We start from the raw sequence: 17,186 nt of genomic DNA on the forward strand, positions 1-17,186 counted from the left end.
TTATATTTTCTAGAATTTTTTATAAGTGGGATCACACAGTATATGCTCTTTTTGTCATTTATAAATGTCAGTTCAATGAAGACAGTTAATAATGTTATTCTGGTCTGCGTCTTTGCTAAGTTTTTTGTTTAGTGTGTTATCAATTACTGAGAGGTAGTTATAAAAATTTCTGCTATAATTGTGGACTTGTCTGTTTCTATTTAATTCAGTCGATTGTTGCTTCATGTCTCTTGAGTATCTGCTATTAGGCACTTACACATTTATAATTGTTATTTCTCTTTTATCATTATGAAAAAAAATCCTTTGTATAAGCAGTACTGCTTTCTATATTGAAGTATACTTATCAGATATCAAAACAGTCAGTCCAGCCTTTTATTGCTTACTGTTTGTGTGGTATTATTTTTTTCTTTTCATTCACTTTCAACTTATCTGTGTTTTTATATTGTCTCTAATAGGAAACATAAAATAGAGTCTTGCTTGAGTATCCACTCTGTTAATTTATGCTTCTTAATTGTAGTTTTTGGACATTTGACATTTAAGGTAATTATTAATATTGTTTGATTTAGTTCTACCATTTTATTGTTTGTTTTCTGTTTTTCTCCTGTGTATTCTGTTTCCTTTTTTCTTCCTTTCTTTGGCATGCCAGAGTATTTTTTTAACGTTCTGATTTAAGTTTTCACTACTTGGCTATATTCCTTTGGATTTTCTTTTTTCTTAATGGTTGTTCTAGTGATTAAAATATACATATCTAACCTATTAAGTCTATCTATATTGTACTACCTCATTCAAATGTAGACATTTATATTGCATTTATCATATATGTACTTACACTATACATATGTACATAGTTTATACGTTACTTGTATATACATACATATATTACCCCATTCAATAATTTTATTTTTTGCTTTCTATAATTACACATATTTTAAGGAACTTAAGAGGATAATACACTCTATTATATTTACCCATATTTTTACCATTTATGTTGCTGTTCCTTTATTTCTGAAGAAACAGCTTACCCTTGGATATAATTTCCCTTCAGCCTGTAGACCCTCCCTTGAATATTTGTAGGACAAGGCTGATGGTGGGAAATTATTTTAGTTTCTCTACATCTGAAATGTCTTCATTTCACCTTCATTTCTGAAGAATATTTTCACTATATATTGTACTCCGATTTCACTTTTTTTTCTTTCAGAGCTTTAAAGATGTCATTTTACTGTTTTCTCACCTCCACATTAGCTGATAAGAGGTCCATGGCCAATTAGGTCATTGCTACACTGTCCATAATATGTCTTTCTCTCTAGCCACTTTCAAGGTACATATTTATCTTAGGTTTACAACAATTTGACGAAGATATTTACAAGCATGATTTTCAATGAGCTTATCCTGCTTGAGATTAACTGAACTCTATGAATCTCTAAATTGATGTCTTGCCCCAAAATTGGGGAGTTTAGAGCCATGATTTCTTCATACTTTTTTCTGTTCCAAACTTTTTCTTTTACTTCCAACACTCCAGTGATGTGTATATTTGAGTTTTTTAATATCGTCTCGCAAATTCCTGCAGTTGTGTTCTCCCCCATCCCTCATTTCATTTCTCTCTCTGTTCTTCACATTGGACAATTTCCATTGTCTATCTTCAAATTGACTGAGTTTTTCCTTTGTATCTCGATTTTGTTGATGATCCCATTCAATGACTTTTTTCATGTTAGAGGTTCCATTTTGGGGTCGAAATTTATCACTTGGTTCTTTTTTATATATAGTTTATGTTTCTCTGATGAGAATTCCTCTTTCCATTCATGTAAAGTGTATTCTCTTCAACTTAGAAAGCATGTTATAATAGCTGCTTTAAAGCCTTTATCTAACAATTCTAACACCTTGGTCATGTCAGAGTTGGTATCTGCTAGTTGCCTGGTCCCTTGAAAACTGATCACATTTTCCTGGTTTTCTCATGTTGGGAATTTGGGAGCATATCCCAGACCTTGTGTACATTCTGTTGCTTAGACTCTGATTCCTCTAGAGGATGTTGGGGTGTTACGTTTTAGTAGAAAATCAGCTCAATGAGGGTCAGACTGCAAACTCTGCTCATCATCTTAGGGCTGTGTTCAAATTTCAGTTCAGTTTTAAAATATTTGCTGTGGTTTGGGTCTGCTGTATGTGTATATAGAACCTGAGATTTCTATGGGTTCAGACACATAAATAAGGGAACTCTTCTGGATTTCTCCCTTCCAAGATTTGCTCTCAGACTCTCCAGCCCACAGCTACCTATTTTCCTAGTTCCTCTGGCAAGAAAATGATCTCTTTTGGAGCTTAACTGCCTGCACCGCAAAGACTGCTTTGCTGCCAATGGGGCTTTCCCTCAGGCGAAAAAAAAAAAGTGAAACTCGCCTACATATGGTTTATTTCTACAAGATGTGAGTCCCCTTAAAAAGCAACCTGTATAGTTGTTTTTTGTTTCTTATCTATGAGTTTCTAGTTGTAATCAATGGGATATAAGGGCTATTTTGTGCTTAGGCTCCACCATGCTGAAACTGAAACTCCCAGAAAAGGTTTTTGTTAGTTTTTCAAACCTAAACAGGTGTATTTTATTATCCATTTTGCATTCAGGAATTTTACCAATTCTCTAGTGAGAAGAAATTTACGTATAATCAGAATGCCATTATACGTAATTTGTGGTTTTGTTGTATATTATTAGGCTTCAATTAACTATATGATAATATGTTTATAATTCTCCTTTTGAATGTCATTGCCATTCCTTTTGCTGTCTTTGCAAAACGAAGTCCCAAACTGGAGAAACAAGTCATTCAAAATCTGGGTACAACTTTAGAATAAGGTTTTGAATGCTGAAAATAAATACATAAGACAAGGAAAGTTGATTATGTAATATCCTCATCAGATTGTGCATCGTATCTTAATTCTCCCATTAAGCCATGTCATTACAAAATGTTAAACTGGGGAAGTCCTTCCAAGTCACTCAGTTTGCTCTCATTATTATACAAGTGAACTGTTGAAGACAATAAAAATAGAGTGACATTTCAGAAGTCTAGAGTCTATTAATATCAGAACTCTACTTTAACCCAGACCAATTCTATTCTGATCAATTCTATTGGTCTAGTCCAATTCCATTTCCCCACATTAGAATTAGTTATTGAATCCTTTAAACTGAGGCATTGTATTTTCAAGATTTGTCATGGAAAGATCATTATATGTCCATAAGCCTTATTAACTGCAAAACATTTTAAGTGAGTTTTTTTCCAGGAATATTATAAGAGTCATTTTATTTAATCAACAAATAATGCTCTGAAGTATGTATCATTTTTAGCTCCATTTTCCAGATGAGGAAACTGTTAAGAGGTTAGTGATATTAAGTATCTTGTCCAAGGTTGCAAAGCAAGTATATTGGCCAAAGCTAACTCCAAAATTTGTAAATTGACCATTTTGGCCCCGAAGTTCATAGTCCTAAATCTATTAAATGGTGTCTCATGATCTGGCAAAAACAAATGAACAAAAGCTTTTGTAAATTTATTCATATGAAATTATGTAACATTATATGTAATAAGATTTATCCTGGAAAATCTGGGCTGTGATTTACACATAGGCAACCAATATATAGTTCTTGAATAAATAAATGATACCATCATCTTCATCATCATCGCTACTAATAAATGTTATGTATCATTTGTTGTGTGTCATGCACTGTTATAAACATGTCATATGCATTGTCTTTCTAAGATCTCAGAACAAGTCTTTTTAATATAATAGATGTGAGAATTGAGACACAAAGAAGTTGAGTAACTTTCCCAAGTTTGTAAAGTTAGTTAGTGGTAAAGCTTGGGGCAAAAGCCCAGGCAGCTCTGCAAACAGTGTTTTTACCCAATGTAAAAAGAAGAGCACATGTCCAGTACTTTTTCAGTGAGGAAATTACCTTTAAATATTGGTTTTATTTAGTAACACATCATTAGGCACCATTTGACATTGGTTATCACGTCATTATTTACTCTTGCAATTTCAACACCCCCGCTCCTGCCATCTTGGCTACCGTGCCTCAAATGGAAGCAGTATGTAAGAGTTCAATCTTGCTTTCTGGCCCTCTTTCCTTAATCATGAACATTTTACTCTTTTAAAAAGTTTAAGTAGAAACAGACCTATTTAGGAAAATAGATTAAATAACCAGACAACAGTATTTCTAAAGACAACTTTTAAAAAATGTATTAAAGACAAAATAAATACAGTATGATTTTGTGCCTTTACCAGCAGACTCTCCCATTTCCTTTACCTGCTTACCCCTAGTTCCTCCCCGAAGGCCATTATGAAGCCTAACTCAGTCAAAGCTTTTGCTTCAATGGGTGCGTTCCCTGCATTTTGATATGTCACCTGTATCTTTAGAATTGGTCTTTCCAGTTGTGTCATTCTAATAAAGTATTTTCTCTTTTTTAGAGAGATCAAAGAAAGATTCTTTGAGGCTAGCGGGACCATGTGTTATTCCTCTTCATACTCACCATATGTCTAATACTCAAAAGTGTTTGGTAAAGTCTCACTTAATGATTGAATGGGGAGAGTCCTGAGCCAGGTTATCACAAGTGCTGATAAATGTTAAACTGAAACAGAATGAGTGAGAAAAAAATGCCCTTCCTCCATTTCTTCACTCTTCCGCAATGATTTTTTTTTTTTTCTGAAGAGAACTCCAACTGTTTTCTTTCTGGTCCTCAACTTCTCTCCTCTCCACTTTATATTTTTCTGACCTGGCTGGGTGGCAAAATGCTTGCATTTAACCTTTGTTTTCTTCTCTAATTGTCTCTTCCATCTGGCTTTCCATTGCCAAGTATTTCTTCAAAATAATTTTCTCAAAAATACACTTTTATTCCCCAAAGTATTTTAAACAAAACTTAAACGTGGCTGCTGAACAGATGTTTAGTTCAATGTCATGATATCTAGAGCTAATTTTCAGGAAGCAATGCCTTGGTGAGAAAACTTACGCCCGAAATATCTTTCAGTAATTGCAATTGTATAAAGAAGAATTTTTGGAAAGTGCAAACATAGACTTGTTTATTGTGATGTCTGTGGATGTAAAAATAAAATTAATAGGCAAAATAACATGAATTAATTATCTTGCCTCAAATAAAAGATTATTTCCTTAGCATCAAGTGAAAAAACAAAAACAAAAACAAAGATGGGTTCTGAAGGCATCCATGCTCATTATAGCAGAAAAATAAAATATTTTACAAGTTAATATTTGCTAATGTACAAGATGTGTCCAAGGTTTGGATTCTATGCTACTGTCCTGGGAACTTGTTCAGTAACGTATGTGTGAGCTAGAGATAGGAAGTGCTTTAAATGAGCCCCTCCAGGTTCTCTGAAACAATTTTGGTTCAGCTCTACATCTCCTTATTAAACTCATGTGGGACTTGCGGGTGCTTGGACATGAAAGCTGCAAATTCCTGACACGGTTGTGACCCTTGGTGGTGGGCTTTGCAAGACAATAAAAAGGGTGAGTCCCCAGCTGTGTACATGTCAACTAGTGAACCTCAAAAATAGGGTCATTGACGAGAGAGAAAGACTTAAGTTTATATAGGTGAAAAAAAAAAAAAAAAAAGGAGCACAAGGCAGAGAGTAGAGAGATGGCAAAATATGGAATAAGAAATAGGCTTACAGATGTGGGGGAGGATGGAAACCTGTACCTTGCTGGCCTCTTAAATAGAAAAAGGAGAAAGCAATAAGCAACAGAAGATTCTTAATGATCTGAATATGGCCACAGATGCCTGAGGCTGGGCCTATTTCAGGCCAGTAATGAGCTTTTGGGCCTATGGAGTCATTTATTTGGCTCTACAGTGTGGAGCCCAAAGGCGCTGTTCATTAGGAAGCAGGAATTTTACCTAAGGGTTGTTTGTGTTGGTCTTTCTTGCCAGCATGAATTGTTCATTAGTGTCGGAGAGAGATCCACCCTCTCTCTCTACAGATAAATGGTTTAAAATAAAACCTGTTGATTGAGGTTTGGGTGAGGGAAGGGAAAGAAGTGTTCAATAGAAACTGCTAAGCCCCTCTGATGATGCTTGAGGGGCAAACAAGCCTGCGCAGCGTAAATAAATCCCAAATCACTGCCTGACTAACCTGGTTTTATCATTAAAATGGTAAATTAACTTGGCCCTGTGTATGGTCCAGTTATTTGGGTTAACTTAATGATGTAATTGGATCAACTAAGTGATAATCCACTTGCTAATTCAAGCTATCAGCTGTAAGTCCCATTACATAGTTACTGCACCTAACCATCACCATCAACCAGCCCAAGGATTTTCCTGCGGTGTGGAAACACGTAGAGTGAGTAGGAGATGGAGAGTTCTAGAATTTGGAATGCCAAAGGCTTGTTGAATGTAGCAGCCATGCAGCAACTCCTTGCTTGTCTTACCTCGTGTGATAGTATAGACATCTCTTACTTTTTACTGGAAAATCTGGGTTTAATAGTATTTTACAAGTGATTATTCCCTTTCATTGTAGACCTTTTGTCAGTAATGGCATGGTCATGTTAACATGTTTCTTTGTTTCTCTTTTTACTGAAATTCTCCAGAAAGTATTTTGGAGAGTTGAAAATACATGTAGCCTAGAGACTATAGTAGAAAAACTGTAAAAATAAAAATACAAATGAATTAGCCAAAAATAAACTTTCTTTCCAGATGGAGATTTTGGTAGTCTGGAATGAAATGCACAAGAAGGTTTATGTAACTGATTAGTGACAGAAAGCCAGAAAAAACAAATGCTAAGCTACATGAAGGGTGCTGCTGGTGACACTGGCGATGCAGATTTGATGAACACTTTCCCAAAGGGTAGAAGCAACTGACTGCTGCAAATCAGAAAATCAGCTTTGTCCTGGAGGTTCCTCTTAATTGAGGTGAATTACTATGTTGCCTTAATTACTGTGCTTTTCCCTAGTACTTCTGGCAAATATTCCATTGGCCTTGATTCCAGCACTATCCATTGAAATGTTGTAAAATTACCGATGACTGAAAGAGGGAGCAACACATTAGAGAGACCCTTAAAGATTGGATTCATTTTTGTGAAGGTCCACTGCTAATGATTTCTCAGCAAATTGAGCTGTGTAATTTAAACAGAACACATCTTTTTTGACAATAGACTCGTAGGATATGGAAGTATACAAATGCTTTCACAGCCCAAAGTGACAAATTAATAACCTATAAATTAATTATAGGTGTCTTTTGTATCTTTCCCCCTGATTAGTTTAATGTTCCTTTCCTTTTTTACTCAAAAAGTTCTCTTTCCATCAATTCTGCCAGGACTGGGAATCTCAAACCTTTCAGCTATTTCTAATCTTCAGTACTTGGAATCACTAAGCAGTGAGGACTGTCAACATAAAAATTCATTGTACCCACCAGCTGCATTAACATATTTTTTATTTTTCCAGGAGCATCTCCTGCTGCTGGTTTCCATGTTAATGCATTTCCAGTGTCTTGCTTCAAGTGAAAAGTGTCCTGTTTCTCTCTGCCCTAGGTCCATATGAATCTTTTCCAATGAACAACTATTATCACTCTTGGAAAGTGTGAAATTTTGTGAATGTAACAGAGTAAATTATTATTTTTAAAAGTCAATTTAGCTACCCTCTGTCTGTTTCACTTGGCTTAAAAAGGATCAAATTACCAGTGCCAAGCTCAGCAGTTGGAACTGTCTACCTACAGAATCAGATTGAAGAAATGAGAAAATGATATGCATTTTCTCCAAAGCAAATGTTTGCCATTTGCTCTATAACTTCTAATGCCTTATAATTTCATAACATAATGAGCTATGAATCAGCAAAAGTTGCTTTATTATTTAACCTTGTTACTATTTCCAATCACATATTGCCTAGACTATGTCATGCCTTCCTGATATTGGCAGTATATAACTTTCATTATGAAAGACAATATTTAAATCATTTGAAGGTGTTGCAGACTGGAGATTCAGATGGATTTCTTTTCACCAGGGGCATTTTCTTGGAACAGTAATTTCTTGACTACTTCTTGTAGTCTCTGGATACTTGCCATTTATCGATTTCATAGTGTGTTTCAAAAACTGACAGCTTAGTTGTGAATTACCAAGGAAACTTTATAAGAAATACACAACTGAGCAAACCATGGCTCTTCATCCATATGTATCATTTTAATACTTACCAACATAAAGATGGAAGGAGATATATTAATACTTTAAAAAAATTGGTAAACATAAATACAAAAAATTATGAGAATAGTACTAAAATTCTCATATACCCAGTAACCAGTGTTTAAAATGATAAAACTGGGCAGGGCATGGTGTCTCACGCCTGTAATCCCAGCATCTTGGAAGGCTGAGGTAGGTGCATCACCTGAGGTCAGGAGTTCGAGACCAACCTGGCCAACATGGTGAAACCCTGTCTCTACTAAAAAAATACCAAAAAAATAAAATAATAAAATTAAATAAAAATTAGCCGGGCATGGTGGCAGGCACTTGTCGAACCAGCTACTCAGGAGGCTGAGGCAGAGAATTGCTTGAACCCAGGAGGCAGAGGTTGCACTGAGCCGAGATTTCGCCACTGCACTCCAGCCTGGGTAACAAAGACTCTGTCTCAAACAAAACAAACAAAATTATAAAACTGTCTTCATCTTGCTTCTTTGCACTAAACATGCTTCTGAGATTTATATATGGAAACCAATAGCTCCATCTTGTTCTTGATCACTGTGGTGTGTTCTTTTATTTTCCATAATGTATGTATAGATTTTCTTACTGTTTGATATTTAAGTTGTTTTTACTCTTATAGCCATGGTAAGCAAGGCGTCAAGAGACAGTGTTGACAAGTCTCCTGATGCATATGTGCAAGGATTTTCCTGTAATATATATTTGAAATTGCAGCCGTGGATCCTAGAGCAAACAGGTTTTTAACTTACTAGGTATTGCCAAGTTGTTCTCCAAAGTTTCTCTCATTTTGGAGGACAATTTTCTTTTGCAGCATCAGTGACTATTCCTTCACAATTCATCAGTTTATCGTATTTTGATACTTTAAACAAATCTTGCCAAATGAATAGTTACACAATAACTTTTCTTTAAAAAAAGGAATAAATTTTGTTTTCCTGATGCCTTATTAGATTGTGTACACTTTCATGAATGATTTGCCTTTGGTCTGACTTTTCTGTAAATTGCTTTTCTAGATCTTGTGTCCATTTTTCTACAAGGTAGCTTGATTATTTCTTATACGTACATAGAACAATTTTCAAATTTGGGTACTAATCCTTTATTTTACTCATTGTGAATATTATCTTCAGTTTTTGCTTATTCAACTTTGTTCATTATTCCTTTTATGGGAAGCATGTTTATATTTTAATGCAGCTAGTCTTAATTATCTATATATTTTTTGAGTTATGCTTTCAGCTAGGAAATATATTCCCATCAGAGTTTAAAAATAAATTTTATTAAACATTTATTTAATAATTGTAAAGTTGTTTATTTCCTATTTTGTTTTTTAATACCTTAAAATTAATTTGGATATATAATATGAAGTAGAAATTTAATTTAATTTTTTCTGTGAAGAAAACGAGTTGGGAGGCTGAGGCAGGCGAATCATGCGGTCAGAAGTTCGAGACCAGCCTGGCAGACATGGTGAAACGCCATCTCTACTAAAAATACAAAATTTAGCTGGGCGTGGTGGTGCGTGCCTGTAGTCCCAGCTACTGCAGAGTCTGAGGCAGCAGAATCACTTGAACGCAGCAGGCGGAGGTTGCAGCGAGCCAAGATCTCACCACTGCACCCCAGCCTGGGCGACAGAGTGAGACTCAGTCTCAAAAAAAAAAAAAAAAAAAAAAAAGAAAGAAAAAAAAAAGAAAACGAGTTGAACTAATTGGCCTAACACCATCCCTCACGGATGTGTGATGCTGTGTTTGTCACATCCCAAATTCCGAGACATGCTTGGTCTTTCTACAGGCTCTGAATTCCATTGCATCTAGTCCTTCATCTCTTCCTCCCTTAATATACACTGCTTTAAATCTGTAGCTCTTTTAACAGTTTTTACTCTCTGGTAGAGTAAGTCTCCACACCTTCTTTATTCTTTTAAACTGTCATGGCTGCTATTGGAACCATATTCTTTAATATGAATTTCAATAATAGTGTTTTTAGTTCCATCAAAAATGTGTTTGAGATTTTTATAAAATATGTAAATATATAGACTAATATGGAGGGGAGGATAGATATGATATTAAATATCTCTATTCATAAATAAGAAATATATCCCTATTGAATCAAGGGTTTTTTTAGGAGCTTTCAATTGTATTTTGTACATTCTTCTGTTTTTGTTCATCTTTTGTTTGAGTTATTACTAGGCTGCTTAAAATTTTTTGATATTATTTAATTGTATCTTTAAAAAAATATTTTAAATGACTTTTTTATGCTTATATCAATTCCAGCAATCCTAATGAAAATTCTTATACATTTTAATTCTTTGTTTTAGTTTCTTTTGGATTTTCTTTATAGAGAATTGCCTCTTTATCATCATGCTCATTTCTTTTTCTTTATTATTAGATAGGAAAGAACTGCTAGTACAATGTTGAGTAGAGGTGATACCAAGCATCCCTATCTTATTCCTGACTTAATTAGAACTGCTTTTGAACTCCATCATTAAGTACTGTTTGATATAGATAAACTTACTAGGAAAAGAAAGCATATTCAATTAAATATTGAAAGCCTATCAATTTTATATTAAATAGAGCAATTGCTTTTGCTCTGACAGTTGAGATGATTATATGATTTCTATTTCCTGATCTGTTAATGTGGTGAATTACATTACTATATTGACATGTAATACCATTGTTGTATGTTTTGAATAGTTGAATGTATGCATTATATATACTCGGATATTTTACCACAACACATTGTTGAACTTGGTTTTCTAATATTTTATTTATATTTTTCCATCTACATTCATAATAAGATTGGGCAATAATTTTATTTTTGAACTGTCTGTAACAGATTTAAGCATCAAAGATATACAGATACATACTCTGAAAATCATGGGTCTCTCTCTTTTTCTCTTCTCTCAAATAGTTCAAATAAGACAGAATTCATGCATTCCTTAAAAGTTCACTGAGATGCCAATAACACAGTTTGAAACTGGTGTTTTGTGCATTGTGTGTGTAGAAAAAGTATTACTATATGGAAAGTAACCATTTACTATTAATTGAATTCTTCTAATGGTATTATTTGTCTAACCATTTCATGTTTATCTGTTCTATAATAAATTATAGTTAATTATGATTTTGTGTAAAATTTTACAGTTACCTCAGTTTGCAGATTTATTGGCATACATTTTTTCATAGAATTCTCTTCTGAATCTTTAAATTTCTACTATATTTGAAATCATGGCACCCATGATAATCATTGATATTGCTTCTCTGTGCCTTCTCTCTTACTTTCTATGACTGAAGCCCACCATTAGCATTCTTGGCTGTCATTTTCATTACTATGTCCTTCTTCAGTGGAAATGTCCTTTCCCCTCCAGGTGTTAATGTGTCTCCTCTCTTGTCCATCTCAAAATATGAGAAGTCCTGGTAGGCACTTACAGTTTATGAGATGTAAAACAATTTTTTTTTCCTAGGGATGTTTATAGCTCAGATGAAACAAAGAAGGATGGTTTAGAAGAAGGGATCTATAATAGAAGTTCCAGCCCAGGAAAGTCGTGGGCATTTGTGGGTTCAGAAATACCTTCAGAACTTCCCTAAAATAATGTTATATAAATAATTTCCTCTGACCAAAGGCCACCTCTACCATTAATAAAAATCAAACTTAGTAACGTGTGTCTGAGAATATTTTGCTCGTATGGTTTGAGAATATTGTTCAGAAGTATAACAAATACATTAAAATAATTATTTGGGAATTTCTTACATTTAGAATCATTCTATGTGCTTCAATTTTTGAGCTTTATATCATAAGCTTAAAATACAGTAAAAAGTGATAAGGACTTATTTTAACTTCATTGTATATCTTTTAAACAATAAAGTATGGAATAAGAATACATAAATATGAAATTATTTGATGAGATCATATGCCAGAGAGTCTTACCAGAGAGTTTTCAATTTTGTTGAGCTTCTCACTGCCATGAGAAAATGACAAGAGAGTTCAACAATTCTCCCAGAAAAATATTTGCATAAAATTTGGAGGTACAATGATCCTAAAGCCCAAATCTGAATTCAGGTGATAACCTCTGATTCTGGACCATCCAATACGTTTTAGCATATGGGTAAAACTAATCCTGAACAATCCCAGAAATAGAACTGTTAACATGTTTTAATGTCACAGTATCTTGTTATTAACAAGTTTTCTGAAATCAGATGTGTGAGGTCAGTGATATCAGTTTTAATTCAGGACCGTTAAGCAAAACAAACAAAAATAGCAGATGCCTTTTTAATGCAAAACATAAAATTCATGATTTATATTGGAAAGATACTCTTTCTTCCCAGGTTTCCTTACCCTCCTGTCCTCACATATGTTCTTTTGCTACTTACTTGAATTAGATGACATTCACCCCCAAGGATCAGATCTAATATTCTGTAAGATTTTTTTTCTAAATCTCTTTTGCACTATTAGATTTTTGCAATTTTAGAGTAAAATAAACCTCAGGGACATAAGGCCCCCTGAGAAATAAAATTTAAATCTATTTCTGGTTACTATTTTGTGACTCCCAACTTAAACATATTCTCTTTCTTCATTTTTTGTCTCTCTCTAGCACACAAAAGCCCAAATTGGCATATACTTATTTTTTGAGGTTAATGGGGTGAGGTATATATTAGATTTTTGTAAGCATTTGGGAAAAGTTTCTGGAAAACTTTTAAGATATTTTAGATAGTTCATGAGTGTTGAAAATCACTATTTTTATATGTTATGTATTTGTATTAAACCAACTCTTCTGGAACGTTGCTTGGGTAAATTAATGTCATTCTGCACTCTTTTAATGCTTTCAGAATTTTATGGCCTTTTACAAAATGGGATAACTCATTTCTATGTAGCAGATAATTTATTTTACCCATTGAAAGGGGTCTATAGGGTCGAAAGTGATGTTCACTATAATCTAAATAAATCATTTGGCTTTTTACAAATAATATTTATTAAAACCTCTATCAGAAATGGAAAAACAAAATGTAAAGTTTCCAAACAGATCTTCATCTTACTTAGCAAATAATGGAACACTGACATGATTATTCATGAGACTTATTCTTGAAGGGTATTCTAATTAAAGGATATACTAGAGTTCATGAGTTTCAATTTGGAAGGAAAGAAGCTCTACTTTTCATATAAGTATCTTGATACTCATTAGGAATAATCATTGAAATGATTTTCTAAAATGAGGGATTATGTTATAGTTAATGAAGCTTGTATTCAACAGTGCATATTAAGAAAAGGCAAATTTCCTCACTTATAAAATTTCCCAGGATGTTAAAAGATGTAGCGTTGCTCTCACTGCTGTGCTTGTGTGCTGACAAGCAGAGCCTGGCTTCATCTGTACCCCCTGCATAATGTGGAGGATTTATGTAAATGATATTAGTGCAGGTGCTAGGAGACTGTGGACAATTCCTTTCAGGGGATCTCAATAAAATGACACTGAGCTAAATCCTTGAATTCGATAAAGCAATCAGCTGGGCAAGGCTGCAGTTCATTCTCTTAGATACATATAATATACTTTAATAATGCCATAAATCAATTTAGTTTTCATGTTTTTATGAAATGTGCATGTGTGTGTGTGTGCATGTATGTGTTCTCTCAGTTTTTGCACTCATGGCTGATCTTCTCAAATAAAGAATGAAAGCTTGTTGTCTGTTGCAGTGATGCTCACAGGCTGCGTAATCAAACTTGTAAGTCCTGCAAACAGTCCTGTGTGATATTGGACATGTTTCTCTAAATTCCCAATTTCTTCATATGTACAAAGTTGGTCTACTCTATTTGAGCTACTGTAACAAAATGGCAGGAAACATGGCAAACTGGGTAGCTTTATTTCTCACAGTTCTGGAGGCTGGGAAGTCCAAGATCCAGGCATCAATAGGTTTGGTGTCTAGTGAGGACCCCCTTTCTGATTCATAGATGCAGCTTCTAGCTGCATCCTTACATGGTGGAAAGGGCAAGGCAGCCCTCTGAAGCCTCTTTTATAAGGGCAATAATCATATTCATGAGCGCAAAAGGGTAGGGTGACCAACAATCTCAGTTCCTCCAGAATTGAGGGGTTTTCCTAAACACATACTAACACCAAGAAAATCCCAGGCAAACTGGGAGGACCTGGTCACCCTAACAAAGGGGAAAGTAAAGGTATCTACCACCAGTGGTGTGCCGGAACCAGCTTCTACTAGCTAGGAGACCCAATTGTTAAATAGTCAGGAATTTTGTGGGCCAACTTTAATATACTCAGAAATTTTGTGAGCTATTGGTAGCTTTAAATTATCTATGCTAGGAATGTTTACACCATAGTAATAAGCAGATGCTACAAATTAGGGTATTTTTTTTTCTCCTTATAGAGCCTGTTAACTAGCATGTCACTGCCTATCACACAATAAGGCTGATGAAATTACTATTGAAATAATCCATGTAAAATGCTCAGTGGAGTGCATGACACAAGGTAAGTGCTAATTCAGCATTGTTGATTAGTAATTTATTATTATCCCTATTAATTATGCATTAGCAGTCAGTAAATATCTGTTAAATTGAACTGAACTGTGCCTGAAGTCACTCTGTATAACTTATTTCAATGAATTAAAAAAAAGTTCAGAAGATAGACTAAGTTTATCTTCTAGGTCTCCAAACTGGTGGTTTTGTCCTCCCTCTTCACTTTCTCTGCATTTCCTCTCCATGAACCTAAAAAGGCTCTTGTCCCCCAGTCTGGCTAGGCCAGTGTCTCTAGCTCCAGGAGTGTGTAAGAATTATACATTGCTGCTGTGTATGCATGGGGTGAAGCAAATAGGGTTATGTTAATTAGGTCTCTTCCAAGAGGACACAATGAAGATGGCCCCTCTGTTGTGACTGACACCACCACCACTTGACTTGCCCTTGCCCACTGACCAAATCTTCCCATTTCTCTGATATCCAAAACTGCTAAAAGTTCTTATATTTAGTCTTTGAATTATAGAGTTTCAGACACCTCCGTCAGTGCATGTCTGTTACGTACTTGGAAAGGTAACACACATATTAGATCATCAACAAAGCGCAAATTAGGTTATCAAGTTAACATTAGCAAAGATCCTTGCTTTAAGGAAATTGGCCCAGGAAAGTGGCCAGATGAAGTTCGGAAACTGGAATGTTACAGGAGAGGGCAGGCCTAAGGGGAAAGTTTATAGACATCCAGTAGGCAGCATTGGAAAATTCAAGTTCTTGGGATGAAGGAGTGAATTAAAGGTGTGGAGGGCAGAGCTGGTGCATGAATAAAGCCAAGATAAATAAAGACACTTATGCATCTACAATTCTTGATTTTAGGGAAGCAACCCTCTGAATGTCCAGATTGTAGAAAGAAGTTGGAGTGAAGAGAGGTAAAATGGTTTTAAGCCTCATCATAGCTTTGTCAGGCCAAGCCTAGATCTTCAAGCATAAAAATGTGTGACTAAGAGTAAATATGTCTAAGTAATTTAACCTCTGGTTTATCAGGAATCCTAAGTTATGAAAATGAAGACACTGCCTGGACTGATACAAGACAAATGTATCCTAATCCCAATGTATTAATCATCATTTAAAGGCTTTGTCCCCTCTCTGGCTTTGTCCAGCCGCAGTCAGCAGGCATTCCCTCCTAGGGAGGAACAGATCAATCCTTTAGGATGTTGATTTGTGCTGAAGAGCCCTACTGGTCTCCCAGCAAGCTATTTCAAGGAGAAGCAGTGTGTGAGCCAGTCAGTTCCTTCTCAGTGTTGAGGGATTTCCAGCTGATCGCTCTGATTGCTCTCATAGAGATAATGTAGCATCATAAAAGGGGAGTTTCTGTAGCAGCTTACTTGCAATCAATGGCTGCCTGTGGTGTTCCAGCTTTCCTTGATGTGAATGCTAGTTTCAGTCTTCTATACAGTTTAAGAGAGAAAGGGAAGGGATGCCTAAGGGGTACAGGTGAATTTCTGTCCGGACCTAGGTCTTCAAAAGTGCTGACATAGTAAGAGGGACCAACTGGAAATAGCAGCCACCAAGGTATTCCCAATACATGGACATGCATTAGACACCCCAGCGCTTGTTTTTTGTTTTTAAAGATTCAATCTCTCTATTGAACGATATGCTCTTTCCTGTATCTGTTTTTATTCTTGCTCTCTCTTCAATGGTCCCTTGGCATTTAAAACTATTGACTGAAAGCTTTTTTCCTTTCCTCAAGTCAATTCACTTCAGAAAGTTATCTACCCCCGTGTCCCCAGCAGCACATTTCATCCACACCACGAAGCGAACAGAAAGAGACCTAAAGCTTGGTCTGTATGCTTCTGCCACTCACGTCCGAGGTGAGTATCCACTGCACATTTTTTAAAGAAGTGAAACATTAAATAGTTACAACATCATACATGATGTTAGGAAACGAAGAATTTATTGTGGATAAAGAATTGAAGCAAATCTTCTAGACCTTTTTGGGAATGCTGCTAATTATAAAATAAAAGATGATGCAAAGAAAAGAACAAAATTTTAGTCAAAGAAAACTACAGCATTGAAAGCACAGGGTTTGGAATAAACAGCATGTGGTGTTGGGGTGTTTGTGTGTGTGTTGTTTGTTCTTTCACGCAACAAATATATCCCGAGCTGCTACGTGTGCTGGCATTGTTCTAGGGAGCTAGGATGCAGCCTTGAAAGGAACAGTCATTGGTCCCCTGCAGTTCATTTTCTAGTAGAGCCAGTAAGTAAATGAATGATTTTTCAAATATTAGAGATTAGTACAAGTAAGACAATAATACAGGATAAAGTGACAGAAAGTGTCTGGGGTGGGGAGGATGCTTAGAGTTAGGATGGCCAGGGAAGGCTTTTCTTAGTTGATGGCAATGAAGAGAAAACAAGACCTGTGGAGTGGAGGCAGAGCTTTACAGACAGAGGGACCAAGTCAAGGCTGCAAAAAGGAAACATTTTGGCAGGCTAGAAACAACCCTGATTCTACATTAGAATTACCTGCAGTGCTTCTACAACTATATCCCTAATTGGGCCCACCCCCAGAGAAATTGAGTTAATTGTTTTTGGGTGGTGCCCAG

The 17,186-nt window shown here is 35.4% G+C and overlaps 1 long non-coding RNA gene across 1 annotated transcript in view; it reads left to right on the plus strand.

Annotated features, from left to right (window-relative positions):
• LOC109025927 (uncharacterized) overlaps nucleotides 1–17,186 on the plus strand; it is a 234,895-nt gene that overhangs the window by 196,768 nt on the left and 20,941 nt on the right. The window contains exons 7-8 of the long non-coding RNA XR_008677808.1: nucleotides 14,508–14,608; nucleotides 16,334–16,454. This is a non-coding gene — a long non-coding RNA (uncharacterized lncRNA). The remainder of the gene's footprint in view (nucleotides 1–14,507; nucleotides 14,609–16,333; nucleotides 16,455–17,186) is intronic.

This window comes from Gorilla gorilla, chromosome 11 (genome assembly GCF_029281585.2).
Source record: "Gorilla gorilla gorilla isolate KB3781 chromosome 11, NHGRI_mGorGor1-v2.1_pri, whole genome shotgun sequence".
In the NCBI taxonomy this organism is placed as follows: Eukaryota; Metazoa; Chordata; class Mammalia; order Primates; family Hominidae; genus Gorilla; species Gorilla gorilla.